At 45.2% G+C, this 26433-nt stretch overlaps 20 non-coding genes across 20 annotated transcripts; all 20 read left to right on the top strand.

The window, feature by feature from the left end:
- Positions 1-323: 323 nt before the first annotated feature.
- LOC141208695 (U2 spliceosomal RNA) lies at positions 324-514 on the top strand. The gene has a single exon (XR_012278914.1). It is a non-coding gene; the product is annotated as a U2 spliceosomal RNA (small nuclear RNA).
- A 1122-nt stretch (positions 515-1636) lies between these two features.
- LOC141208694 (U2 spliceosomal RNA) lies at positions 1637-1827 on the top strand. The gene has a single exon (XR_012278913.1). It is a non-coding gene; the product is annotated as a U2 spliceosomal RNA (small nuclear RNA).
- Positions 1828-2947: 1120 nt separating this feature from the next.
- LOC141208693 (U2 spliceosomal RNA) lies at positions 2948-3138 on the top strand. The gene has a single exon (XR_012278912.1). It is a non-coding gene; the product is annotated as a U2 spliceosomal RNA (small nuclear RNA).
- Positions 3139-4259: 1121 nt separating this feature from the next.
- LOC141208692 (U2 spliceosomal RNA) lies at positions 4260-4450 on the top strand. Its single transcript, XR_012278911.1, has one exon. It is a non-coding gene; the product is annotated as a U2 spliceosomal RNA (small nuclear RNA).
- Positions 4451-5570: 1120 nt separating this feature from the next.
- On the top strand, positions 5571-5761 carry LOC141208691 (U2 spliceosomal RNA). The gene has a single exon (XR_012278910.1). It is a non-coding gene; the product is annotated as a U2 spliceosomal RNA (small nuclear RNA).
- A 1121-nt stretch (positions 5762-6882) lies between these two features.
- LOC141208690 (U2 spliceosomal RNA) lies at positions 6883-7073 on the top strand. The gene has a single exon (XR_012278909.1). It is a non-coding gene; the product is annotated as a U2 spliceosomal RNA (small nuclear RNA).
- A 1120-nt stretch (positions 7074-8193) lies between these two features.
- Positions 8194-8384, top strand: LOC141208689 (U2 spliceosomal RNA). Its single transcript, XR_012278908.1, has one exon. It is a non-coding gene; the product is annotated as a U2 spliceosomal RNA (small nuclear RNA).
- A 1121-nt stretch (positions 8385-9505) lies between these two features.
- LOC141208688 (U2 spliceosomal RNA) lies at positions 9506-9696 on the top strand. The gene has a single exon (XR_012278907.1). It is a non-coding gene; the product is annotated as a U2 spliceosomal RNA (small nuclear RNA).
- Positions 9697-10819: 1123 nt separating this feature from the next.
- On the top strand, positions 10820-11010 carry LOC141208687 (U2 spliceosomal RNA). Its single transcript, XR_012278906.1, has one exon. It is a non-coding gene; the product is annotated as a U2 spliceosomal RNA (small nuclear RNA).
- A 1120-nt stretch (positions 11011-12130) lies between these two features.
- Positions 12131-12321, top strand: LOC141208686 (U2 spliceosomal RNA). Its single transcript, XR_012278905.1, has one exon. It is a non-coding gene; the product is annotated as a U2 spliceosomal RNA (small nuclear RNA).
- Positions 12322-13440: 1119 nt separating this feature from the next.
- On the top strand, positions 13441-13631 carry LOC141209979 (U2 spliceosomal RNA). The gene has a single exon (XR_012280163.1). It is a non-coding gene; the product is annotated as a U2 spliceosomal RNA (small nuclear RNA).
- Positions 13632-14752: 1121 nt separating this feature from the next.
- Positions 14753-14943, top strand: LOC141208684 (U2 spliceosomal RNA). The gene has a single exon (XR_012278903.1). It is a non-coding gene; the product is annotated as a U2 spliceosomal RNA (small nuclear RNA).
- A 1120-nt stretch (positions 14944-16063) lies between these two features.
- Positions 16064-16254, top strand: LOC141208683 (U2 spliceosomal RNA). Its single transcript, XR_012278902.1, has one exon. It is a non-coding gene; the product is annotated as a U2 spliceosomal RNA (small nuclear RNA).
- A 1119-nt stretch (positions 16255-17373) lies between these two features.
- Positions 17374-17564, top strand: LOC141208682 (U2 spliceosomal RNA). Its single transcript, XR_012278901.1, has one exon. It is a non-coding gene; the product is annotated as a U2 spliceosomal RNA (small nuclear RNA).
- Positions 17565-18685: 1121 nt separating this feature from the next.
- LOC141208681 (U2 spliceosomal RNA) lies at positions 18686-18876 on the top strand. The gene has a single exon (XR_012278900.1). It is a non-coding gene; the product is annotated as a U2 spliceosomal RNA (small nuclear RNA).
- Positions 18877-19997: 1121 nt separating this feature from the next.
- On the top strand, positions 19998-20188 carry LOC141208680 (U2 spliceosomal RNA). Its single transcript, XR_012278899.1, has one exon. It is a non-coding gene; the product is annotated as a U2 spliceosomal RNA (small nuclear RNA).
- Positions 20189-21307: 1119 nt separating this feature from the next.
- Positions 21308-21498, top strand: LOC141210036 (U2 spliceosomal RNA). Its single transcript, XR_012280216.1, has one exon. It is a non-coding gene; the product is annotated as a U2 spliceosomal RNA (small nuclear RNA).
- Positions 21499-22619: 1121 nt separating this feature from the next.
- On the top strand, positions 22620-22810 carry LOC141208679 (U2 spliceosomal RNA). Its single transcript, XR_012278898.1, has one exon. It is a non-coding gene; the product is annotated as a U2 spliceosomal RNA (small nuclear RNA).
- Positions 22811-23927: 1117 nt separating this feature from the next.
- Positions 23928-24118, top strand: LOC141208678 (U2 spliceosomal RNA). The gene has a single exon (XR_012278897.1). It is a non-coding gene; the product is annotated as a U2 spliceosomal RNA (small nuclear RNA).
- A 1122-nt stretch (positions 24119-25240) lies between these two features.
- LOC141210489 (U2 spliceosomal RNA) lies at positions 25241-25431 on the top strand. The gene has a single exon (XR_012280656.1). It is a non-coding gene; the product is annotated as a U2 spliceosomal RNA (small nuclear RNA).
- Positions 25432-26433: the final 1002 nt, after the last annotated feature.

The following is a 26433-nucleotide window of genomic DNA, read 5'->3' as shown; positions in this document are numbered from 1 at the left end:
GAGGTAATTAATCAGCAACCCTCCTGCTAAGGGTAGACAGCTGCTCGTTCCACACCCCCCCCCGCCTTAATTGCTTCTCCTCCCTTCCAACGGTGTTGAGGCGGGTGGGAACAGCCGGGGGTTGAGGGTACTGTGCTAAAAGAGGTGGAGTTATGCAGATCTAAAACGCGTGGATTGCAGCAGCAGCAAGCCGAAAAGTGCAGGCATGTGAGGGATCTAGAGGTTGACAGCATGTCTTCTTAACGGGAGTCCAGGTGGCCATCTCCACAAATGGACTTTTCAGAATCCTTGGGTGGCACCGTAGTCGGAAACCAATTCTGGTTATCGCTTCTCGGCCTTTTGGCTAAGATCAAGTGTAGTATCTGTTCTTATCAGTTTAATATCTGATACGTCCCCTATCTGGGGACCATATATTAAATGGATTTTTAGAACAGGGAGATGGAAAAAGAGCTTGCTCTGTCCACTCCACGCATTGACCTGGTATTGCAGTATCTCCAGGACCGGTGCACCCCTTCTTTAATGCAGTTTCTAAAATCAGAAAGAATTGAATTCAATGCTTTTTGTTCATTTTGCTTGTTTGTCAGATTTTGGGATGGACTCTTTGGCTTTGCTTTTCTTCTCCTCATTGGATTTTTCATGTTAAAAGTTGCAGAAGCCAGATGACAAGCTCATTTTGGTTCAACTTCAGCAACTGTGCATTGCATTGCCATGTAATGTAATGTAATGCAATGCTATCTATCTAGCTCTCCCTCTATACTTCCTTTTGGATAAACAGACATATTAGGCAAGCATTTTGGAGCTTTCACCTAAATAACTACAGGTGGTGAGATAAGCTGCACAATATAATTGACCTTTCAGTATATTGTTGCACACACACCATCTATTTAGCAAATGCCCTTGTTATCAACAGCAGCCTTTTAAACTCACCTGAGCTAACAGGTATGTGAGCTGGTTACTCTGCTGCGCTTAAAATTTCTTTTTTGGTTTGCTACAATGCCTTTTCTGAAACGTTGTCTCCCTCTGCTGGAACACTGACTTCTTTCATTTAATGCCTGCAGACTATAAAAGAGAAACCAACCCAAAAAGTTTGGTTGATTAGTCTGTGGCATTCTTTTAAACTGTTGCTTATGGCGGTCTCTGTGAGCTTCTCAGTGACATTCAGCCATCCAGGTATCCCGCCTGCAGTAGACGGAATGTGGCAATGGAACGCTGGCTGCGCGTGTCATAATAGGCTCTGAGCCTTTATATACCTGCGCACAGCAGCAGCCACCTTCAGTCTGCTGCTGGACAGCCAGCAGCAGCAGCAGCAGGAGAGGTAATTAATCAGCAACCCTCCTGCTAAGGGTAGACAGCTGCTCGTTCCACCCCCCCCCCCCGCCTTAATTGGTTCTCCTCCCTTCCAACGGTGTTGAGGCGGGTGGGAACAGCCGGGGGTTGAGGGTACTGTGCTAAAAGAGGTGGAGTTATGCAGATCTAAAACGCGTGGATTGCAGCAGCAGCAAGCCGAAAAGTGCAGGCATGTGAGGGATCTAGAGGTTGACAGCATGTCTTCTTAACGGGAGTCCAGGTGGCCATCTCCACAAATGGACTTTTCAGAATCCTTGGGTGGCACCGTAGTCGGAAACCAATTCTGGTTATCGCTTCTCGGCCTTTTGGCTAAGATCAAGTGTAGTATCTGTTCTTATCAGTTTAATATCTGATACGTCCCCTATCTGGGGACCATATATTAAATGGATTTTTAGAACAGGGAGATGGAAAAAGAGCTTGCTCTGTCCACTCCACGCATTGACCTGGTATTGCAGTATCTCCAGGACCGGTGCACCCCTTCTTTAATGCAGTTTCTAAAATCAGAAAGAATTGAATTCAATGCTTTTTGTTCATTTTGCTTGTTTGTCGGATTTTGGGATGGACTCTTTGGCTTTGCTTTTCTTCTCCTCATTGGATTTTTCATGTTAAAAGTTGCAGAAGCCAGATGACAAGCTCATTTTGGTTCAACTTCAGCAACTGTGCATTGCATTGCCATGTAATGTAATGTAATGCAATGCTATCTATCTAGCTCTCCCTCTATACTTCCTTTTGGATAAACAGACATATTAGGCAAGCATTTTGGAGCTTTCACCTAAATAACTACAGGTGGTGAGATAAGCTGCACAATATAATTGACCTTTCAGTATATTGTTGCACACACACCATCTATTTAGCAAATGCCCTTGTTATCAACAGCAGCCTTTTAAACTCACCTGAGCTAACAGGTATGTGAGCTGGTTACTCTGCTGCGCTTAAAATTTCTTTTTTGGTTTGCTACAATGCCTTTTCTGAAACGTTGTCTCCCTCTGCTGGAACACTGACTTCTTTCATTTAATGCCTGCAGACTATAAAAGAGAAACCAACCCAAAAAGTTTGGTTGATTAGTCTGTGGCATTCTTTTAAACTGTTGCTTATGGCGGTCTCTGTGAGCTTCTCAGTGACATTCAGCCATCCAGGTATCCCGCCTGCAGTAGACGGAATGTGGCAATGGAACGCTGGCTGCGCGTGTCATAATAGGCTCTGAGCCTTTATATACCTGCGCACAGCAGCAGCCACCTTCAGTCTGCTGCTGGACAGCCAGCAGCAGCAGCAGCAGGAGAGGTAATTAATCAGCAACCCTCCTGCTAAGGGTAGACAGCTGCTCGTTCCACCCCCCCCCCGCCTTAATTGGTTCTCCTCCCTTCCAACGGTGTTGAGGCGGGTGGGAACAGCCGGGGGTTGAGGGTACTGTGCTAAAAGAGGTGGAGTTATGCAGATCTAAAACGCGTGGATTGCAGCAGCAGCAAGCCGAAAAGTGCAGGCATGTGAGGGATCTAGAGGTTGACAGCATGTCTTCTTAACGGGAGTCCAGGTGGCCATCTCCACAAATGGACTTTTCAGAATCCTTGGGTGGCACCGTAGTCGGAAACCAATTCTGGTTATCGCTTCTCGGCCTTTTGGCTAAGATCAAGTGTAGTATCTGTTCTTATCAGTTTAATATCTGATACGTCCCCTATCTGGGGACCATATATTAAATGGATTTTTAGAACAGGGAGATGGAAAAAGAGCTTGCTCTGTCCACTCCACGCATTGACCTGGTATTGCAGTATCTCCAGGACCGGTGCACCCCTTCTTTAATGCAGTTTCTAAAATCAGAAAGAATTGAATTCAATGCTTTTTGTTCATTTTGCTTGTTTGTCGGATTTTGGGATGGACTCTTTGGCTTTGCTTTTCTTCTCCTCATTGGATTTTTCATGTTAAAAGTTGCAGAAGCCAGATGACAAGCTCATTTTGGTTCAACTTCAGCAACTGTGCATTGCATTGCCATGTAATGTAATGTAATGCAATGCTATCTATCTAGCTCTCCCTCTATACTTCCTTTTGGATAAACAGACTTATTAGGCAAGCATTTTGGAGCTTTCACCTAAATAACTACAGGTGGTGAGATAAGCTGCACAATATAATTGACCTTTCAGTATATTGTTGCACACACACCATCTATTTAGCAAATGCCCTTGTTATCAACAGCAGCCTTTTAAACTCACCTGAGCTAACAGGTATGTGAGCTGGTTACTCTGCTGCGCTTAAAATTTCTTTTTTGGTTTGCTACAATGCCTTTTCTGAAACGTTGTCTCCCTCTGCTGGAACACTGACTTCTTTCATTTAATGCCTGCAGACTATAAAAGAGAAACCAACCCAAAAAGTTTGGTTGATTAGTCTGTGGCATTCTTTTAAACTGTTGCTTATGGCGGTCTCTGTGAGCTTCTCAGTGACATTCAGCCATCCAGGTATCCCGCCTGCAGTAGACGGAATGTGGCAATGGAACGCTGGCTGCGCGTGTCATAATAGGCTCTGAGCCTTTATATACCTGCGCACAGCAGCAGCCACCTTCAGTCTGCTGCTGGACAGCCAGCAGCAGCAGCAGCAGGAGAGGTAATTAATCAGCAACCCTCCTGCTAAGGGTAGACAGCTGCTCGTTCCACCCCCCCCCCCGCCTTAATTGGTTCTCCTCCCTTCCAACGGTGTTGAGGCGGGTGGGAACAGCCGGGGGTTGAGGGTACTGTGCTAAAAGAGGTGGAGTTATGCAGATCTAAAACGCGTGGATTGCAGCAGCAGCAAGCCGAAAAGTGCAGGCATGTGAGGGATCTAGAGGTTGACAGCATGTCTTCTTAACGGGAGTCCAGGTGGCCATCTCCACAAATGGACTTTTCAGAATCCTTGGGTGGCACCGTAGTCGGAAACCAATTCTGGTTATCGCTTCTCGGCCTTTTGGCTAAGATCAAGTGTAGTATCTGTTCTTATCAGTTTAATATCTGATACGTCCCCTATCTGGGGACCATATATTAAATGGATTTTTAGAACAGGGAGATGGAAAAAGAGCTTGCTCTGTCCACTCCACGCATTGACCTGGTATTGCAGTATCTCCAGGACCGGTGCACCCCTTCTTTAATGCAGTTTCTAAAATCAGAAAGAATTGAATTCAATGCTTTTTGTTCATTTTGCTTGTTTGTCGGATTTTGGGATGGACTCTTTGGCTTTGCTTTTCTTCTCCTCATTGGATTTTTCATGTTAAAAGTTGCAGAAGCCAGATGACAAGCTCATTTTGGTTCAACTTCAGCAACTGTGCATTGCATTGCCATGTAATGTAATGTAATGCAATGCTATCTATCTAGCTCTCCCTCTATACTTCCTTTTGGATAAACAGACATATTAGGCAAGCATTTTGGAGCTTTCACCTAAATAACTACAGGTGGTGAGATAAGCTGCACAATATAATTGACCTTTCAGTATATTGTTGCACACACACCATCTATTTAGCAAATGCCCTTGTTATCAACAGCAGCCTTTTAAACTCACCTGAGCTAACAGGTATGTGAGCTGGTTACTCTGCTGCGCTTAAAATTTCTTTTTTGGTTTGCTACAATGCCTTTTCTGAAACGTTGTCTCCCTCTGCTGGAACACTGACTTCTTTCATTTAATGCCTGCAGACTATAAAAGAGAAACCAACCCAAAAAGTTTGGTTGATTAGTCTGTGGCATTCTTTTAAACTGTTGCTTATGGCGGTCTCTGTGAGCTTCTCAGTGACATTCAGCCATCCAGGTATCCCGCCTGCAGTAGACGGAATGTGGCAATGGAACGCTGGCTGCGCGTGTCATAATAGGCTCTGAGCCTTTATATACCTGCGCACAGCAGCAGCCACCTTCAGTCTGCTGCTGGACAGCCAGCAGCAGCAGCAGCAGGAGAGGTAATTAATCAGCAACCCTCCTGCTAAGGGTAGACAGCTGCTCGTTCCACCCCCCCCCCGCCTTAATTGGTTCTCCTCCCTTCCAACGGTGTTGAGGCGGGTGGGAACAGCCGGGGGTTGAGGGTACTGTGCTAAAAGAGGTGGAGTTATGCAGATCTAAAACGCGTGAATTGCAGCAGCAGCAAGACGAAAAGTGCAGGCATGCGAGGGATCTAGAGGTTGACAGCATGTCTTCTTAACGGGAGTCCAGGTGGCCATCTCCACAAATGGACTTTTCAGAATCCTTGGGTGGCACCGTAGTCGGAAACCAATTCTGGTTATCGCTTCTCGGCCTTTTGGCTAAGATCAAGTGTAGTATCTGTTCTTATCAGTTTAATATCTGATACGTCCCCTATCTGGGGACCATATATTAAATGGATTTTTAGAACAGGGAGATGGAAAAAGAGCTTGCTCTGTCCACTCCACGCATTGACCTGGTATTGCAGTATCTCCAGGACCGGTGCACCCCTTCTTTAATGCAGTTTCTAAAATCAGAAAGAATTGAATTCAATGCTTTTTGTTCATTTTGCTTGTTTGTCGGATTTTGGGATGGACTCTTTGGCTTTGCTTTTCTTCTCCTCATTGGATTTTTCATGTTAAAAGTTGCAGAAGCCAGATGACAAGCTCATTTTGGTTCAACTTCAGCAACTGTCCATTGCATTGCCATGTAATGTAATGTAATGCAATGCTATCTATCTAGCTCTCCCTCTATACTTCCTTTTGGATAAACAGACATATTAGGCAAGCATTTTGGAGCTTTCACCTAAATAACTACAGGTGGTGAGATAAGCTGCACAATATAATTGACCTTTCAGTATATTGTTGCACACACACCATCTATTTAGCAAATGCCCTTGTTATCAACAACAGCCTTTTAAACTCACCTGAGCTAACAGGTATGTGAGCTGGTTACTCTGCTGCGCTTAAAATTTCTTTTTTGGTTTGCTACAATGCCTTTTCTGAAACGTTGTCTCCCTCTGCTGGAACACTGACTTCTTTCATTTAATGCCTGCAGACTATAAAAGAGAAACCAACCCAAAAAGTTTGGTTGATTAGTCTGTGGCATTCTTTTAAACTGTTGCTTATGGCGGTCTCTGTGAGCTTCTCAGTGACATTCAGCCATCCAGGTATCCCGCCTGCAGTAGACGGAATGTGGCAATGGAACGCTGGCTGCGCGTGTCATAATAGGCTCTGAGCCTTTATATACCTGCGCACAGCAGCAGCCACCTTCAGTCTGCTGCTGGACAGCCAGCAGCAGCAGCAGCAGGAGAAGTAATTAATCAGCAACCCTCCTGCTAAGGGTAGACAGCTGCTCGTTCCACCCCCCCCCCCGCCTTAATTGGTTCTCCTCCCTTCCAACGGTGTTGAGGCGGGTGGGAACAGCCGGGGGTTGAGGGTACTGTGCTAAAAGAGGTGGAGTTATGCAGATCTAAAACGCGTGGATTGCAGCAGCAGCAAGCCGAAAAGTGCAGGCATGTGAGGGATCTAGAGGTTGACAGCATGTCTTCTTAACGGGAGTCCAGGTGGCCATCTCCACAAATGGACTTTTCAGAATCCTTGGGTGGCACCGTAGTCGGAAACCAATTCTGGTTATCGCTTCTCGGCCTTTTGGCTAAGATCAAGTGTAGTATCTGTTCTTATCAGTTTAATATCTGATACGTCCCCTATCTGGGGACCATATATTAAATGGATTTTTAGAACAGGGAGATGGAAAAAGAGCTTGCTCTGTCCACTCCACGCATTGACCTGGTATTGCAGTATCTCCAGGACCGGTGCACCCCTTCTTTAATGCAGTTTCTAAAATCAGAAAGAATTGAATTCAATGCTTTTTGTTCATTTTGCTTGTTTGTCGGATTTTGGGATGGACTCTTTGGCTTTGCTTTTCTTCTCCTCATTGGATTTTTCATGTTAAAAGTTGCAGAAGCCAGATGACAAGCTCATTTTGGTTCAACTTCAGCAACTGTGCATTGCATTGCCATGTAATGTAATGTAATGCAATGCTATCTATCTAGCTCTCCCTCTATACTTCCTTTTGGATAAACAGACATATTAGGCAAGCATTTTGGAGCTTTCACCTAAATAACTACAGGTGGTGAGATAAGCTGCACAATATAATTGACCTTTCAGTATATTGTTGCACACACACCATCTATTTAGCAAATGCCCTTGTTATCAACAGCAGCCTTTTAAACTCACCTGAGCTAACAGGTATGTGAGCTGGTTACTCTGCTGCGCTTAAAATTTCTTTTTTGGTTTGCTACAATGCCTTTTCTGAAACGTTGTCTCCCTCTGCTGGAACACTGACTTCTTTCATTTAATGCCTGCAGACTATAAAAGAGAAACCAACCCAAAAAGTTTGGATGATTAGTCTGTGGCATTCTTTTAAACTGTTGCTTATGGCGGTCTCTGTGAGCTTCTCAGTGACATTCAGCCATCCAGGTATCCCGCCTGCAGTAGACGGAATGTGGCAATGGAACGCTGGCTGCGCGTGTCATAATAGGCTCTGAGTCTTTATATACCTGCGCACAGCAGCAGCCACCTTCAGTCTGCTGCTGGACAGCCAGCAGCAGCAGCAGCAGGAGAGGTAATTAATCAGCAACCCTCCTGCTAAGGGTAGACAGCTGCTCGTTCCACCCCCCCCCCGCCTTAATTGGTTCTCCTCCCTTCCAACGGTGTTGAGGCGGGTGGGAACAGCCAGGGGTTGAGGGTACTGTGCTAAAAGAGGTGGAGTTATGCAGATCTAAAACGCGTGGATTGCAGCAGCAGCAAGCCGAAAAGTGCAGGCATGTGAGGGATCTAGAGGTTGACAGCATGTCTTCTTAACGGGAGTCCAGGTGGCCATCTCCACAAATGGACTTTTCAGAATCCTTGGGTGGCACCGTAGTCGGAAACCAATTCTGGTTATCGCTTCTCGGCCTTTTGGCTAAGATCAAGTGTAGTATCTGTTCTTATCAGTTTAATATCTGATACGTCCCCTATCTGGGGACCATATATTAAATGGATTTTTAGAACAGGGAGATGGAAAAAGAGCTTGCTCTGTCCACTCCACGCATTGACCTGGTATTGCAGTATCTCCAGGACCGGTGCACCCCTTCTTTAATGCAGTTTCTAAAATCAGAAAGAATTGAATTCAATGCTTTTTGTTCATTTTGCTTGTTTGTCGGATTTTGGGATGGACTCTTTGGCTTTGCTTTTCTTCTCCTCATTGGATTTTTCATGTTAAAAGTTGCAGAAGCCAGATGACAAGCTCATTTTGGTTCAACTTCAGCAACTGTGCATTGCATTGCCATGTAATGTAATGTAATGCAATGCTATCTATCTAGCTCTCCCTCTATACTTCCTTTTGGATAAACAGACATATTAGGCAAGCATTTTGGAGCTTTCACCTAAATAACTACAGGTGGTGAGATAAGCTGCACAATATAATTGACCTTTCAGTATATTGTTGCACACACACCATCTATTTAGCAAATGCCCTTGTTATCAACAGCAGCCTTTTAAACTCACCTGAGCTAACAGGTATGTGAGCTGGTTACTCTGCTGCGCTTAAAATTTCTTTTTTGGTTTGCTACAATGCCTTTTCTGAAACGTTGTCTCCCTCTGCTGGAACACTGACTTCTTTCATTTAATGCCTGCAGACTATAAAAGAGAAACCAACCCAAAAAGTTTGGTTGATTAGTCTGTGGCATTCTTTTAAACTGTTGCTTATGGCGGTCTCTGTGAGTTCTCAGTGACATTCAGCCATCCAGGTATCCCGCCTGCAGTAGACGGAATGTGGCAATGGAACGCTGGCTGCGCGTGTCATAATAGGCTCTGAGCCTTTATATACCTGCGCACAGCAGCAGCCACCTTCAGTCTGCTGCTGGACAGCCAGCAGCAGCAGCAGCAGGAGAGGTAATTAATCAGCAACCCTCCTGCTAAGGGTAGACAGCTGCTCGTTCCACCCCCCCCCCCCGCCTTAATTGGTTCTCCTCCCTTCCAACGGTGTTGAGGCGGGTGGGAACAGCCGGGGGTTGAGGGTACTGTGCTAAAAGAGGTGGAGTTATGCAGATCTAAAACGCGTGGATTGCAGCAGCAGCAAGCCGAAAAGTGCAGGCATGTGAGGGATCTAGAGGTTGACAGCATGTCTTCTTAACGGGAGTCCAGGTGGCCATCTCCACAAATGGACTTTTCAGAATCCTTGGGTGGCACCGTAGTCGGAAACCAATTCTGGTTATCGCTTCTCGGCCTTTTGGCTAAGATCAAGTGTAGTATCTGTTCTTATCAGTTTAATATCTGATACGTCCCCTATCTGGGGACCATATATTAAATGGATTTTTAGAACAGGGAGATGGAAAAAGAGCTTGCTCTGTCCACTCCACGCATTGACCTGGTATTGCAGTATCTCCAGGACCGGTGCACCCCTTCTTTAATGCAGTTTCTAAAATCAGAAAGAATTGAATTCAATGCTTTTTGTTCATTTTGCTTGTTTGTCGGATTTTGGGATGGACTCTTTGGCTTTGCTTTTCTTCTCCTCATTGGATTTTTCATGTTAAAAGTTGCAGAAGCCAGATGACAAGCTCATTTTGGTTCAACTTCAGCAACTGTGCATTGCATTGCCATGTAATGTAATGTAATGCAATGCTATCTATCTAGCTCTCCCTCTATACTTCCTTTTGGATAAACAGACATATTAGGCAAGCATTTTGGAGCTTTCACCTAAATAACTACAGGTGGTGAGATAAGCTGCACAATATAATTGACCTTTCAGTATATTGTTGCACACACACCATCTATTTAGCAAATGCCCTTGTTATCAACAGCAGCCTTTTAAACTCACCTGAGCTAACAGGTATGTGAGCTGGTTACTCTGCTGCGCTTAAAATTTCTTTTTTGGTTTGCTACAATGCCTTTTCTGAAACGTTGTCTCCCTCTGCTGGAACACTGACTTCTTTCATTTAATGCCTGCAGACTATAAAAGAGAAACCAACCCAAAAAGTTTGGTTGATTAGTCTGTGGCATTCTTTTAAACTGTTGCTTATGGCGGTCTCTGTGAGCTTCTCAGTGACATTCAGCCATCCAGGTATCCCGCCTGCAGTAGACGGAATGTGGCAATGGAACGCTGGCTGCGCGTGTCATAATAGGCTCTGAGCCTTTATATACCTGCGCACAGCAGCAGCCACCTTCAGTCTGCTGCTGGACAGCCAGCAGCAGCAGCAGCAGGAGAGGTAATTAATCAGCAACCCTCCTGCTAAGGGTAGACAGCTGCTCGTTCCACCCCACCCCCCCCGCCTTAATTGGTTCTCCTCCCTTCCAACGGTGTTGAGGCGGGTGGGAACAGCCGGGGGTTGAGGGTACTGTGCTAAAAGAGGTGGAGTTATGCAGATCTAAAACGCGTGGATTGCAGCAGCAGCAAGCCGAAAAGTGCAGGCATGTGAGGGATCTAGAGGTTGACAGCATGTCTTCTTAACGGGAGTCCAGGTGGCCATCTCCACAAATGGACTTTTCAGAATCCTTGGGTGGCACCGTAGTCGGAAACCAATTCTGGTTATCGCTTCTCGGCCTTTTGGCTAAGATCAAGTGTAGTATCTGTTCTTATCAGTTTAATATCTGATACGTCCCCTATCTGGGGACCATATATTAAATGGATTTTTAGAACAGGGAGATGGAAAAAGAGCTTGCTCTGTCCACTCCACGCATTGACCTGGTATTGCAGTATCTCCAGGACCGGTGCACCCCTTCTTTAATGCAGTTTCTAAAATCAGAAAGAATTGAATTCAATGCTTTTTGTTCATTTTGCTTGTTTGTCGGATTTTGGGATGGACTCTTTGGCTTTGCTTCTCTTCTCCTCATTGGATTTTTCATGTTAAAAGTTGCAGAAGCCAGATGACAAGCTCATTTTGGTTCAACTTCAGCAACTGTGCATTGCATTGCCATGTAATGTAATGTAATGCAATGCTATCTATCTAGCTCTCCCTCTATACTTCCTTTTGGATAAACAGACATATTAGGCAAGCATTTTGGAGCTTTCACCTAAATAACTACAGGTGGTGAGATAAGCTGCACAATATAATTGACCTTTCAGTATATTGTTGCACACACACCATCTATTTAGCAAATGCCCTTGTTATCAACAGCAGCCTTTTAAACTCACCTGAGCTAACAGGTATGTGAGCTGGTTACTCTGCTGCGCTTAAAATTTCTTTTTTGGTTTGCTACAATGCCTTTTCTGAAACGTTGTCTCCCTCTGCTGGAACACTGACTTCTTTCATTTAATGCCTGCAGACTATAAAAGAGAAACCAACCCAAAAAGTTTGGTTGATTAGTCTGTGGCATTCTTTTAAACTGTTGCTTATGGCGGTCTCTGTGAGCTTCTCAGTGACATTCAGCCATCCAGGTATCCCGCCTGCAGTAGACGGAATGTGGCAATGGAACGCTGGCTGCGCGTGTCATAATAGGCTCTGAGCCTTTATATACCTGCGCACAGCAGCAGCCACCTTCAGTCTGCTGCTGGACAGCCAGCAGCAGCAGCAGCAGGAGAGGTAATTAATCAGCAACCCTCCTGCTAAGGGTAGACAGCTGCTCGTTCCACCCCCCCCCCGCCTTAATTGGTTCTCCTCCCTTCCAACGGTGTTGAGGCGGGTGGGAACAGCCGGGGGTTGAGGGTACTGTGCTAAAAGAGGTGGAGTTATGCAGATCTAAAACGCGTGGATTGCAGCAGCAGCAAGCCGAAAAGTGCAGGCATGTGAGGGATCTAGAGGTTGACAGCATGTCTTCTTAACGGGAGTCCAGGTGGCCATCTCCACAAATGGACTTTTCAGAATCCTTGGGTGGCACCGTAGTCGGAAACCAATTCTGGTTATCGCTTCTCGGCCTTTTGGCTAAGATCAAGTGTAGTATCTGTTCTTATCAGTTTAATATCTGATACGTCCCCTATCTGGGGACCATATATTAAATGGATTTTTAGAACAGGGAGATGGAAAAAGAGCTTGCTCTGTCCACTCCACGCATTGACCTGGTATTGCAGTATCTCCAGGACCGGTGCACCCCTTCTTTAATGCAGTTTCTAAAATCAGAAAGAATTGAATTCAATGCTTTTTGTTCATTTTGCTTGTTTGTCGGATTTTGGGATGGACTCTTTGGCTTTGCTTTTCTTCTCCTCATTGGATTTTTCATGTTAAAAGTTGCAGAAGCCAGATGACAAGCTCATTTTGGTTCAACTTCAGCAACTGTGCATTGCATTGCCATGTAATGTAATGTAATGCAATGCTATCTATCTAGCTCTCCCTCTATACTTCCTTTTGGATAAACAGACATATTAGGCAAGCATTTTGGAGCTTTCACCTAAATAACTACAGGTGGTGAGATAAGCTGCACAATATAATTGACCTTTCAGTATATTGTTGCACACACACCATCTATTTAGCAAATGCCCTTGTTATCAACAGCAGCCTTTTAAACTCACCTGAGCTAACAGGTATGTGAGCTGGTTACTCTGCTGCGCTTAAAATTTCTTTTTTGGTTTGCTACAATGCCTTTTCTGAAACGTTGTCTCCCTCTGCTGGAACACTGACTTCTTTCATTTAATGCCTGCAGACTATAAAAGAGAAACCAACCCAAAAAGTTTGGTTGATTAGTCTGTGGCATTCTTTTAAACTGTTGCTTATGGCGGTCTCTGTGAGCTTCTCAGTGACATTCAGCCATCCAGGTATCCCGCCTGCAGTAGACGGAATGTGGCAATGGAACGCTGGCTGCGCGTGTCATAATAGGCTCTGAGCCTTTATATACCTGCGCACAGCAGCAGCCACCTTCAGTCTGCTGCTGGACAGCCAGCAGCAGCAGCAGCAGGAGAGGTAATTAATCAGCAACCCTCCTGCTAAGGGCAGACAGCTGCTCGTTCCACCCCCCCCCGCCTTAATTGGTTCTCCTCCCTTCCAACGGTGTTGAGGCGGGTGGGAACAGCCGGGGGTTGAGGGTACTGTGCTAAAAGAGGTGGAGTTATGCAGATCTAAAACGCGTGGATTGCAGCAGCAGCAAGCCGAAAAGTGCAGGCATGTGAGGGATCTAGAGGTTGACAGCATGTCTTCTTAACGGGAGTCCAGGTGGCCATCTCCACAAATGGACTTTTCAGAATCCTTGGGTGGCACCGTAGTCGGAAACCAATTCTGGTTATCGCTTCTCGGCCTTTTGGCTAAGATCAAGTGTAGTATCTGTTCTTATCAGTTTAATATCTGATACGTCCCCTATCTGGGGACCAAATATTAAATGGATTTTTAGAACAGGGAGATGGAAAAAGAGCTTGCTCTGTCCACTCCACGCATTGACCTGGTATTGCAGTATCTCCAGGACTGGTGCACCCCTTCTTTAATGCAGTTTCTAAAATCAGAAAGAATTGAATTCAATGCTTTTTGTTCATTTTGCTTGTTTGTCGGATTTTGGGATGGACTCTTTGGCTTTGCTTTTCTTCTCCTCATTGGATTTTTCATGTTAAAAGTTGCAGAAGCCAGATGACAAGCTCATTTTGGTTCAACTTCAGCAACTGTGCATTGCATTGCCATGTAATGTAATGTAATGCAATGCTATCTATCTAGCTCTCCCTCTATACTTCCTTTTGGATAAACAGACATATTAGGCAAGCATTTTGGAGCTTTCACCTAAATAACTACAGGTGGTGAGATAAGCTGCACAATATAATTGACCTTTCAGTATATTGTTGCACACACACCATCTATTTAGCAAATGCCCTTGTTATCAACAGTAGCCTTTTAAACTCACCTGAGCTAACAGGTATGTGAGCTGGTTACTCTGCTGCGCTTAAAATTTCTTTTTTGGTTTGCTACAATGCCTTTTCTGAAACGTTGTCTCCCTCTGCTGGAACACTGACTTCTTTCATTTAATGCCTGCAGACTATAAAAGAGAAACCAACCCAAAAAGTTTGGTTGATTAGTCTGTGGCATTCTTTTAAACTGTTGCTTATGGCGGTTTCTGTGAGCTTCTCAGTGACATTCAGCCATCCAGGTATCCCGCCTGCAGTAGACGGAATGTGGCAATGGAACGCTGGCTGCGCGTGTCATAATAGGCTCTGAGCCTTTATATACCTGCGCACAGCAGCAGCCACCTTCAGTCTGCTGCTGGACAGCCAGCAGCAGCAGCAGGAGAGGTAATTAATCAGCAACCCTCCTGCTAAGGGTAGACAGCTGCTCGTTCCACCCCCCCCCACCCCGCCTTAATTGGTTCTCCTCCCTTCCAACGGTGTTGAGGCGGGTGGGAACAGCCGGGGGTTGAGGGTACTATGCTAAAAGAGGTGGAGTTATGCAGATCTAAAACGCGTGGATTGCAGCAGCAGCAAGCCGAAAAGTGCAGGCATGTGAGGGATCTAGAGGTTGACAGCATGTCTTCTTAACGGGAGTCCAGGTGGCCATCTCCACAAATGGACTTTTCAGAATCCTTGGGTGGCACCGTAGTCGGAAACCAATTCTGGTTATCGCTTCTCGGCCTTTTGGCTAAGATCAAGTGTAGTATCTGTTCTTATCAGTTTAATATCTGATACGTCCCCTATCTGGGGACCATATATTAAATGGATTTTTAGAACAGGGAGATGGAAAAAGAGCTTGCTCTGTCCACTCCACGCATTGACCTGGTATTGCAGTATCTCCAGGACCGGTGCACCCCTTCTTTAATGCAGTTTCTAAAATCAGAAAGAATTGAATTCAATGCTTTTTGTTCATTTTGCTTGTTTGTCGGATTTTGGGATGGACTCTTTGGCTTTGCTTTTCTTCTCCTCATTGGATTTTTCATGTTAAAAGTTGCAGAAGCCAGATGACAAGCTCATTTTGGTTCAACTTCAGCAACTGTGCATTGCATTGCCATGTAATGTAATGTAATGCAATGCTATCTATCTAGCTCTCCCTCTATACTTCCTTTTGGATAAACAGACATATTAGGCAAGCATTTTGGAGCTTTCACCTAAATAACTACAGGTGGTGAGATAAGCTGCACAATATAATTGACCTTTCAGTATATTGTTGCACATACACCATCTATTTAGCAAATGCCCTTGTTATCAACAGCAGCCTTTTAAACTCACCTGAGCTAACAGGTATGTGAGCTGGTTACTCTGCTGCGCTTAAAATTTCTTTTTTGGTTTGCTACAATGCCTTTTCTGAAACGTTGTCTCCCTCTGCTGGAACACTGACTTCTTTCATTTAATGCCTGCAGACTATAAAAGAGAAACCAACCCAAAAAGTTTGGTTGATTAGTCTGTGGCATTCTTTTAAACTGTTGCTTATGGCGGTCTCTGTGAGCTTCTCAGTGACATTCAGCCATCCAGGTATCCCGCCTGCAGTAGACGGAATGTGGCAATGGAACGCTGGCTGCGCGTGTCATAATAGGCTCTGAGCCTTTATATACCTGCGCACAGCAGCAGCCACCTTCAGTCTGCTGCTGGACAGCCAGCAGCAGCAGCAGCAGGAGAGGTAATTAATCAGCAACCCTCCTGCTAAGGGTAGACAGCTGCTCGTTCCACCCCCCCCCCGCCTTAATTGGTTCTCCTCCCTTCCAACGGTGTTGAGGCGGGTGGGAACAGCCGGGGGTTGAGGGTACTGTGCTAAAAGAGGTGGAGTTATGCAGATCTAAAACGCGTGGATTGCAGCAGCAGCAAGCCGAAAAGTGCAGGCATGTGAGGGATCTAGAGGTTGACAGCATGTCTTCTTAACGGGAGTCCAGGTGGCCATCTCCACAAATGGACTTTTCAGAATCCTTGGGTGGCACCGTAGTCGGAAACCAATTCTGGTTATCGCTTCTCGGCCTTTTGGCTAAGATCAAGTGTAGTATCTGTTCTTATCAGTTTAATATCTGATACGTCCCCTATCTGGGGACCATATATTAAATGGATTTTTAGAACAGGGAGATGGAAAAAGAGCTTGCTCTGTCCACTCCACGCATTGACCTGGTATTGCAGTATCTCCAGGACCGGTGCACCCCTTCTTTAATGCAGTTTCTAAAATCAGAAAGAATTGAATTCAATGCTTTTTGTTCATTTTGCTTGTTTGTCGGATTTTGGGATGGACTCTTTGGCTTTGCTTTTCTTCTCCTCATTGGATTTTTCATGTTAAAAGTTGCAGAAGCCAGATGACAAGCTCATTTTGGTTCAACTTCAGCAACTGTGCATTGCATTGCCATGTAATGTAATGTAATGCAATGCTATCTATCTAGCTCTCCCTCTATACTTCCTTTTGGATAAACAGACATATTAGGCAAGCATTTTGGAGCTTTCACCTAAATAACTACAGGTGGTGAGATAAGCTGCACAATATAATTGACCTTTCAGTATATTGTTGCACACACACCATCTATTTAGCAAATGCCCTTGTTATCAACAGCAGCCTTTTAAACTCACCTGAGCTAACAGGTATGTGAGCTGGTTACTCTGCTGCGCTTAAAATTTCTTTTTTGGTTTGCTACAATGCCTTTTCTGAAACGTTGTCTCCCTCTGCTGGAACACTGACTTCTTTCATTTAATGCCTGCAGACTATAAAAGAGAAACCAACCCAAAAAGTTTGGTTGATTAGTCTGTGGCATTCTTTTAAACTGTTGCTTATGGCGGTCTCTGTGAACTTCTCAGTGACATTCAGCCATCCAGGTATCCCGCCTGCAGTAGACGGAATGTGGCAATGGAACGCTGGCTGCGCGTGTCATAATAGGCTCTGAGCCTTTATATACCTGCGCACAGCAGCAGCCACCTTCAGTCTGCTGCTGGACAGCCAGCAGCAGCAGCAGGAGAGGTAATTAATCAGCAACCCTCCTGCTAAGGGTAGACAGCTGCTCGTTCCACCCCCCCCCCCCGCCTTAATTGGTTCTCCTCCCTTCCAACGGTGTTGAGGCGGGTGGGAACAGCCGGGGGTTGAGGGTACTGTGCTAAAAGAGGTGGAGTTATGCAGATCTAAAACGCGTGGATTGCAGCAGCAGCAAGCCGAAAAGTGCAGGCATGTGAGGGATCTAGAGGTTGACAGCATGTCTTCTTAACGGGAGTCCAGGTGGCCATCTCCACAAATGGACTTTTCAGAATCCTTGGGTGGCACCGTAGTCGGAAACCAATTCTGGTTATCGCTTCTCGGCCTTTTGGCTAAGATCAAGTGTAGTATCTGTTCTTATCAGTTTAATATCTGATACGTCCCCTATCTGGGGACCATATATTAAATGGATTTTTAGAACAGGGAGATGGAAAAAGAGCTTGCTCTGTCCACTCCACGCATTGACCTGGTATTGCAGTATCTCCAGGACCGGTGCACCCCTTCTTTAATGCAGTTTCTAAAATCAGAAAGAATTCAATTCAATGCTTTTTGTTCATTTTGCTTGTTTGTCGGATTTTGGGATGGACTCTTTGGCTTTGCTTTTCTTCTCCTCATTGGATTTTTCATGTTAAAAGTTGCAGAAGCCAGATGACAAGCTCATTTTGGTTCAACTTCAGCAACTGTGCATTTCATTGCCATGTAATGTAATGTAATGCAATGCTATCTATCTAGCTCTCCCTCTATACTTCCTTTTGGATAAACAGACATATTAGGCAAGCATTTTGGAGCTTTCACCTAAATAACTACAGGTGGTGAGATAAGCTGCACAATATAATTGACCTTTCAGTATATTGTTGCACACACACCATCTATTTAGCAAATGCCCTTGTTATCAACAGCAGCCTTTTAAACTCACCTGAGCTAACAGGTATGTGAGCTGGTTACTCTGCTGCGCTTAAAATTTCTTTTTTGGTTTGCTACAATGCCTTTTCTGAAACGTTGTCTCCCTCTGCTGGAACACTGACTTCTTTCATTTAATGCCTGCAGACTATAAAAGAGAAACCAACCCAAAAAGTTTGGTTGATTAGTCTGTGGCATTCTTTTAAACTGTTGCTTATGGCGGTCTCTGTGAGCTTCTCAGTGACATTCAGCCATCCAGGTATCCCGCCTGCAGTAGACGGAATGTGGCAATGGAACGCTGGCTGCGCGTGTCATAATAGGCTCTGAGCCTTTATATACCTGCGCACAGCAGCAGCCACCTTCAGTCTGCTGCTGGACAGCCAGCAGCAGCAGCAGCAGGAGAGGTAATTAATCAGCAACCCTCATGCTAAGGGTAGACAGCTGCTCGTTCCACCCCCCCCCCCGCCTTAATTGGTTCTCCTCCCTTCCAACGGTGTTGAGGCGGGTGGGAACAGCCGGGGGTTGAGGGTACTGTGCTAAAAGAGGTGGAGTTATGCAGATCTAAAACGCGTGGATTGCAGCAGCAGCAAGCCGAAAAGTGCAGGCATGTGAGGGATCTAGAGGTTGACAGCATGTCTTCTTAACGGGAGTCCAGGTGGCCATCTCCACAAATGGACTTTTCAGAATCCTTGGGTGGCACCGTAGTCGGAAACCAATTCTGGTTATCGCTTCTCGGCCTTTTGGCTAAGATCAAGTGTAGTATCTGTTCTTATCAGTTTAATATCTGATACGTCCCCTATCTGGGGACCATATATTAAATGGATTTTTAGAACAGGGAGATGGAAAAAGAGCTTGCTCTGTCCACTCCACGCATTGACCTGGTATTGCAGTATCTCCAGGACCGGTGCACCCCTTCTTTAATGCAGTTTCTAAAATCAGAAAGAATTGAATTCAATGCTTTTTGTTCATTTTGCTTGTTTGTCGGATTTTGGGATGGACTCTTTGGCTTTGCTTTTCTTCTCCTCATTGGATTTTTCATGTTAAAAGTTGCAGAAGCCAGATGACAAGCTCATTTTGGTTCAACTTCAGGAACTGTGCATTGCATTGCCATGTAATGTAATGTAATGCAATGCTATCTATCTAGCTCTCCCTCTATACTTCCTTTTGGATAAACAGACATATTAGGCAAGCATTTTCGAGCTTTCACCTAAATAACTACAGGTGGTGAGATAAGCTGCACAATATAATTGACCTTTCAGTATATTGTTGCACACACACCATCTATTTAGCAAATGCCCTTGTTATCAACAGCAGCCTTTTAAACTCACCTGAGCTAACAGGTATGTGAGCTGGTTACTCTGCTGCGCTTAAAATTTCTTTTTTGGTTTGCTACAATGCCTTTTCTGAAACGTTGTCTCCCTCTGCTGGAACACTGACTTCTTTCATTTAATGCCTGCAGACTATAAAAGAGAAACCAACCCAAAAAGTTTGGTTGATTAGTCTGTGGCATTCTTTTAAACTGTTGCTTATGGCGGTCTCTGTGAGCTTCTCAGTGACATTCAGCCATCCAGGTATCCCGCCTGCAGTAGACGGAATGTGGCAATGGAACGCTGGCTGCGCGTGTCATAATAGGCTCTGAGCCTTTATATACCTGCGCACAGCAGCAGCCACCTTCAGTCTGCTGCTGGACAGCCAGCAGCAGCAGCAGCAGGAGAGGTAATTAATCACCAACCCTCCTGCTAAGGGTAGACAGCTGCTCGTTCCACCCCCCCCCCCGCCTTAATTGGTTCTCCTCCCTTCCAACGGTGTTGAGGCGGGTGGGAACAGCCGGGGGTTGAGGGTACTGTGCTAAAAGAGGTGGAGTTATGCAGATCTAAAACGCGTGGATTGCAGCAGCAGCAAGCCGAAAAGTGCAGGCATGTGAGGGATCTAGAGGTTGACAGCATGTCTTCTTAACGGGAGTCCAGGTGGCCATCTCCACAAATGGACTTTTCAGAATCCTTGGGTGGCACCGTAGTCGGAAACCAATTCTGGTTATCGCTTCTCGGCCTTTTGGCTAAGATCAAGTGTAGTATCTGTTCTTATCAGTTTAATATCTGATACGTCCCCTATCTGGGGACCATATATTAAATGGATTTTTAGAACAGGGAGATGGAAAAAGAGCTTGCTCTGTCCACTCCACGCATTGACCTGGTATTGCAGTATCTCCAGGACCGGTGCACCCCTTCTTTAATGCAGTTTCTAAAATCAGAAAGAATTGAATTCAATGCTTTTTGTTCATTTTGCTTGTTTGTCGGATTTTGGGATGGACTCTTTGGCTTTGCTTTTCTTCTCCTCATTGGATTTTTCATGTTAAAAGTTGCAGAAGCCAGATGACAAGCTCATTTTGGTTCAACTTCAGCAACTGTGCATTGCATTGCCATGTAATGTAATGTAATGCAATGCTATCTATCTAGCTCTCCCTCTATACTTCCTTTTGGATAAACAGACATAGTAGGCAAGCATTTTGGAGCTTTCACCTAAATAACTACAGGTGGTGAGATAAGCTGCACAATATAATTGACCTTTCAGTATATTGTTGCACACACACCATCTATTTAGCAAATGCCCTTGTTATCAACAGCAGCCTTTTAAACTCACCTGAGCTAACAGGTATGTGAGCTGGTTACTCTGCTGCGCTTAAAATTTCTTTTTTGGTTTGCTACAATGCCTTTTCTGAAACGTTGTCTCCCTCTGCTGGAACACTGACTTCTTTCATTTAATGCCTGCAGACTATAAAAGAGAAACCAACCCAAAAAGTTTGGTTGATTAGTCTGTGGCATTCTTTTAAACTGTTGCTTATGGCGGTCTCTGTGAGCTTCTCAGTGACATTCAGCCATCCAGGTATCCCGCCTGCAGTAGACGGAATGTGGCAATGGAACGCTGGCTGCGCGTGTCATAATAGGCTCTGAGCCTTTATATACCTGCGCACAGCAGCAGCCACCTTCAGTCTGCTGCTGGACAGCCAGCAGCAGCAGCAGCAGGAGAGGTAATTAATCAGCAACCCTCCTGCTAAGGGTAGACAGCTGCTCGTTCCACCCCCCCCCGCCTTAATTGGTTCTCCTCCCTTCCAACGGTGTTGAGGCGGGTGGGAACAGCCGGGGGTTGAGGGTACTGTGCTAAAAGAGGTGGAGTTATGCAGATCTAAAACGCGTGGATTGCAGCAGCAGCAAGCCGAAAAGTGCAGGCATGTGAGGGATCTAGAGGTTGACAGCATGTCTTCTTAACGGGAGTCCAGGTGGCCATCTCCACAAATAGACTTTTCAGAATCCTTGGGTGGCACCGTAGTCGGAAACCAATTCTGGTTATCGCTTCTCGGCCTTTTGGCTAAGATCAAGTGTAGTATCTGTTCTTATCAGTTTAATATCTGATACGTCCCCTATCTGGGGACCATATATTAAATGGATTTTTAGAACAGGGAGATGGAAAAAGAGCTTGCTCTGTCCACTCCACGCATTGATCTGGTATTGCAGTATCTCCAGGACCGGTGCACCCCTTCTTTAATGCAGTTTCTAAAATCAGAAAGAATTGAATTCAATGCTTTTTGTTCATTTTGCTTGTTTGTCGGATTTTGGGATGGACTCTTTGGCTTTGCTTTTCTTCTCCTCATTGGATTTTTCATGTTAAAAGTTGCAGAAGCCAGATGACAAGCTCATTTTGGTTCAACTTCAGCAACTGTGCATTGCATTGCCATGTAATGTAATGTAATGCAATGCTATCTATCTAGCTCTCCCTCTATACTTCCTTTTGGATAAACAGACATATTAGGCAAGCATTTTGGAGCTTTCACCTAAATAACTACAGGTGGTGAGATAAGCTGCACAATATAATTGACCTTTCAGTATATTGTTGCACACACACCATCTATTTAGCAAATGCCCTTGTTATCAACAGCAGCCTTTTAAACTCACCTGAGCTAACAGGTATGTGAGCTGGTTACTCTGCTGCGCTTAAAATTTCTTTTTTGGTTTGCTACAATGCCTTTTCTGAAACGTTGTCTCCCTCTGCTGGAACACTGACTTCTTTCATTTAATGCCTGCAGACTATAAAAGAGAAACCAACCCAAAAAGTTTGGTTGATTAGTCTGTGGCATTCTTTTAAACTGTTGCTTATGGCGGTCTCTGTGAGCTTCTCAGTGACATTCAGCCATCCAGGTATCCCGCCTGCAGTAGACGGAATGTGGCAATGGAACGCTGGCTGCGCGTGTCATAATAGGCTCTGAGCCTTTATATACCTGCGCACAGCAGCAGCCACCTTCAGTCTGCTGCTGGACAGCCAGCAGCAGCAGCAGCAGGAGAGGTAATTAATCAGCAACCCTCCTGCTAAGGGTAGACAGCTGCTCGTTCCACCCCCCCCCCCGCCTTAATTGGTTCTCCTCCCTTCCAACGGTGTTGAGGCGGGTGGGAACAGCCGGGGGTTGAGGGTACTGTGCTAAAAGAGGTGGAGTTATGCAGATCTAAAACGCGTGGATTGCAGCAGCAGCAAGCCGAAAAGTGCAGGCATGTGAGGGATCTAGAGGTTGACAGCATGTCTTCTTAACGGGAGTCCAGGTGGCCATCTCCACAAATGGACTTTTCAGAATCCTTGGGTGGCACCGTAGTCGGAAACCAATTCTGGTTATCGCTTCTCGGCCTTTTGGCTAAGATCAAGTGTAGTATCTGTTCTTATCAGTTTAATATCTGATACGTCCCCTATCTGGGGACCATATATTAAATGGATTTTTAGAACAGGGAGATGGAAAAAGAGCTTGCTCTGTCCACTCCACGCATTGACCTGGTATTGCAGTATCTCCAGGACCGGTGCACCCCTTCTTTAATGCAGTTTCTAAAATCAGAAAGAATTGAATTCAATGCTTTTTGTTCATTTTGCTTGTTTGTCGGATTTTGGGATGGACTCTTTGGCTTTGCTTTTCTTCTCCTCATTGGATTTTTCATGTTAAAAGTTGCAGAAGCCAGATGACAAGCTCATTTTGGTTCAACTTCAGCAACTGTGCATTGCATTGCCATGTAATGTAATGTAATGCAATGCTATCTATCTAGCTCTCCCTCTATACTTCCTTTTGGATAAACAGACATATTAGGCAAGCATTTTGGAGCTTTCACCTAAATAACTACAGGTGGTGAGATAAGCTGCACAATATAATTGACCTTTCAGTATATTGTTGCACACACACCATCTATTTAGCAAATGCCCTTGTTATCAACAGCAGCCTTTTAAACTCACCTGAGCTAACAGGTATGTGAGCTGGTTACTCTGCTGCGCTTAAAATTTCTTTTTTGGTTTGCTACAATGCCTTTTCTGAAACGTTGTCTCCCTCTGCTGGAACACTGACTTCTTTCATTTAATGCCTGCAGACTATAAAAGAGAAACCAACCCAAAAAGTTTGGTTGATTAGTCTGTGGCATTCTTTTAAACTGTTGCTTATGGCGGTCTCTGTGAGCTTCTCAGTGACATTCAGCCATCCAGGTATCCCGCCTGCAGTAGACGGAATGTGGCAATGGAACGCTGGCTGCGCGTGTCATAATAGGCTCTGAGCCTTTATATACCTGCGCACAGCAGCAGCCACCTTCAGTCTGCTGCTGGACAGCCAGCAGCAGCAGCAGGAGAGGTAATTAATCAGCAACCCTCCTGCTAAGGGTAGACAGCTGCTCGTTCCACCCCCCCCCCGCCTTAATTGGTTCTCCCCCCTTCCAACGGTGTTGAGGCGGGTGGGAACAGCCGGGGGTTGAGGGTACTGTGCTAAAAGAGGTGGAGTTATGCAGATCTAAAACGCGTGGATTGCAGCAGCAGCAAGCCGAAAAGTGCAGGCATGTGAGGGATCTAGAGGTTGACAGCATGTCTTCTTAACGGGAGTCCAGGTGGCCATCTCCACAAATGGACTTTTCAGAATCCTTGGGTGGCACCGTAGTCGGAAACCAATTCTGGTTATCGCTTCTCGGCCTTTTGGCTAAGATCAAGTGTAGTATCTGTTCTTATCAGTTTAATATCTGATACGTCCCCTATCTGGGGACCATATATTAAATGGATTTTTAGAACAGGGAGATGGAAAAAGAGCTTGCTCTGTCCACTCCACGCATTGACCTGGTATTGCAGTATCTCCAGGACCGGTGCACCCCTTCTTTAATGCAGTTTCTAAAATCAGAAAGAATTGAATTCAATGCTTTTTGTTCATTTTGCTTGTTTGTCGGATTTTGGGATGGACTCTTTGGCTTTGCTTTTCTTCTCCTCATTGGATTTTTCATGTTAAAAGTTGCAGAAGCCAGATGACAAGCTCATTTTGGTTCAACTTCAGCAACTGTGCATTGCATTGCCATGTAATGTAATGTAATGCAATGCTATCTATCTAGCTCTCCCTCTATACTTCCTTTTGGATAAACAGACATATTAGGCAAGCATTTTGGAGCTTTCACCTAAATAACTACAGGTGGTGAGATAAGCTGCACAATATAATTGACCTTTCAGTATATTGTTGCACACACACCATCTATTTAGCAAATGCCCTTGTTATCAACAGCAGCCTTTTAAACTCACCTGAGCTAACAGGTATGTGAGCTGGTTACTCTGCTGCGCTTAAAATTTCTTTTTTGGTTTGCTACAATGCCTTTTCTGAAACGTTGTCTCCCTCTGCTGGAACACTGACTTCTTTCATTTAATGCCTGCAGACTATAAAAGAGAAACCAACCCAAAAAGTTTGGTTGATTAGTCTGTGGCATTCTTTTAAACTGTTGCTTATGGCGGTCTCTGTGAGCTTCTCAGTGACATTCAGCCATCCAGGTATCCCGCCTGCAGTAGACGGAATGTGGCAATGGAACGCTGGCTGCGCGTGTCATAATAGGCTCTGAGCCTTTATATACCTGCGCACAGCAGCAGCCACCTTCAGTCTGCTGCTGGACAGCCAGCAGCAGCAGCAGCAGGAGAGGTAATTAATCAGCAACCCTCCTGCTAAGGGTAGACAGCTGCTCGTTCCACCCCTCCCCCCCGCCTTAATTGGTTCTCCTCCCTTCCAACGGTGTTGAGGCGGGTGGGAACAGCCGGGGGTTGAGGGTACTGTGCTAAAAGAGGTGGAGTTATGCAGATCTAAAACGCGTGGATTGCAGCAGCAGCAAGCCGAAAAGTGCAGGCATGTGAGGGATCTAGAGGTTGACAGCATGTCTTCTTAACGGGAGTCCAGGTGGCCATCTCCACAAATGGACTTTTCAGAATCCTTGGGTGGCACCGTAGTCGGAAACCAATTCTGGTTATCGCTTCTCGGTCTTTTGGCTAAGATCAAGTGTAGTATCTGTTCTTATCAGTTTAATATCTGATACGTCCCCTATCTGGGGACCATATATTAAATGGATTTTTAGAACAGGGAGATGGAAAAAGAGCTTGCTCTGTCCACTCAACGCATTGACCTGGTATTGCAGTATCTCCAGGACCGGTGCACCCCTTCTTTAATGCAGTTTCTAAAATCAGAAAGAATTGAATTCAATGCTTTTTGTTCATTTTGCTTGTTTGTCGGATTTTGGGATGGACTCTTTGGCTTTGCTTTTCTTCTCCTCATTGGATTTTTCATGTTAAAAGTTGCAGAAGCCAGATGACAAGCTCATTTTGGTTCAACTTCAGCAACTGTGCATTGCATTGCCATGTAATGTAATGTAATGCAATGCTATCTATCTAGCTCTCCCTCTATACTTCCTTTTGGATAAACAGACATATTAGGCAAGCATTTTGGAGCTTTCACCTAAATAACTACAGGTGGTGAGATAAGCTGCACAATATAATTGACCTTTCAGTATATTGTTGCACACACACCATCTATTTAGCAAATGCCCTTGTTATCAACAGCAGCCTTTTAAACTCACCTGAGCTAACAGGTATGTGAGCTGGTTACTCTGCTGCGCTTAAAATTTCTTTTTTGGTTTGCTACAATGCCTTTTCTGAAACGTTGTCTCCCTCTGCTGGAACACTGACTTCTTTCATTTAATGCCTGCAGACTATAAAAGAGAAACCAACCCAAAAAGTTTGGTTGATTAGTCTGTGGCATTCTTTTAAACTGTTGCTTATGGCGGTCTCTGTGAGCTTCTCAGTGACATTCAGCCATCCAGGTATCCCGCCTGCAGTAGACGGAATGTGGCAATGGAACGCTGTCTGCGCGTGTCATAATAGGCTCTGAGCCTTTATATACCTGCGCACAGCAGCAGCCACCTTCAGTCTGCTGCTGGACAGCCAGCAGCAGCAGCAGCAGGAGAGGTAATTAATCAGCAACCCTCCTGCTAAGGGTAGACAGCTGCTCGTTCCACCCCCCCCGCCTTAATTGGTTCTCCTCCCTTCCAACGGTGTTGAGGCGGGTGGGAACAGCCGGGGGTTGAGGGTACTGTGCTAAAAGAGGTGGAGTTATGCAGATCTAAAACGCGTGGATTGCAGCAGCAGCAAGCCGAAAAGTGCAGGCAT

The sequence above is a fragment of the Phyllobates terribilis genome, unplaced genomic scaffold, assembly GCF_046119375.1.
Source record: "Phyllobates terribilis strain yellow unplaced genomic scaffold, ASM4611937v1 Scaffold_169__1_contigs__length_4117513, whole genome shotgun sequence".
NCBI lineage: Eukaryota > Metazoa > Chordata > Amphibia > Anura > Dendrobatidae > Phyllobates > Phyllobates terribilis.
Note: the sequence above shows the minus strand (reverse complement) of the source record. Positions and strands in the feature narration are given on the sequence as shown.